This window comes from Penaeus monodon, chromosome 28 (assembly GCF_015228065.2).
Source record: "Penaeus monodon isolate SGIC_2016 chromosome 28, NSTDA_Pmon_1, whole genome shotgun sequence".
NCBI lineage: Eukaryota > Metazoa > Arthropoda > Malacostraca > Decapoda > Penaeidae > Penaeus > Penaeus monodon.
Window position 1 is genome coordinate 33551609 of NC_051413.1, and position 389 is coordinate 33551997.

Here is a 389-nt window from a genome sequence, read left to right on the forward strand (position 1 = left end):
GGCCACCGGCAGAGAAGGTAAAGAAAAGTGACGTCAGTGAGCAAGAAGTTAGCCGAGAGAGAGACTGTGAGCTGCAGAATCTTCAGCGAAGGAAAACTCGCATGGTGGAGCTGTAGACGGCAGAGCAGGTGCAGCGGTGTGAAGAAATTGAGATGGGGCCCAGGGGGGGAGGAGGGGAGGTAAGGCAGGTCGGGTATTTGTAGAAGCATTGGGGTATGAGGGAACGAGGGGGGGTGGAGGGAATGTGGGGTGTAAGGGAACGTGGAGTGTGGTGGGAATGTGGGGTATGAAGGAACGTGGGTGTGAGGGAACGTGGGTATGCGGGAACATGGGGGTATGGAGGGAGGTGATAGGACAGGGCGTTGAGTACCCTGATGCAGATAAAAAAT

General features: G+C 55.5%; 1 protein-coding gene across 1 annotated transcript in view; it reads right to left on the reverse strand.

Moving 5' to 3' along the window:
* The window catches only part of LOC119591519 (sodium channel protein para-like), a gene marked incomplete in the record, with an annotated part of 263120 nt that overhangs the window by 75486 nt on the left and 187245 nt on the right, over positions 1-389 (reverse strand).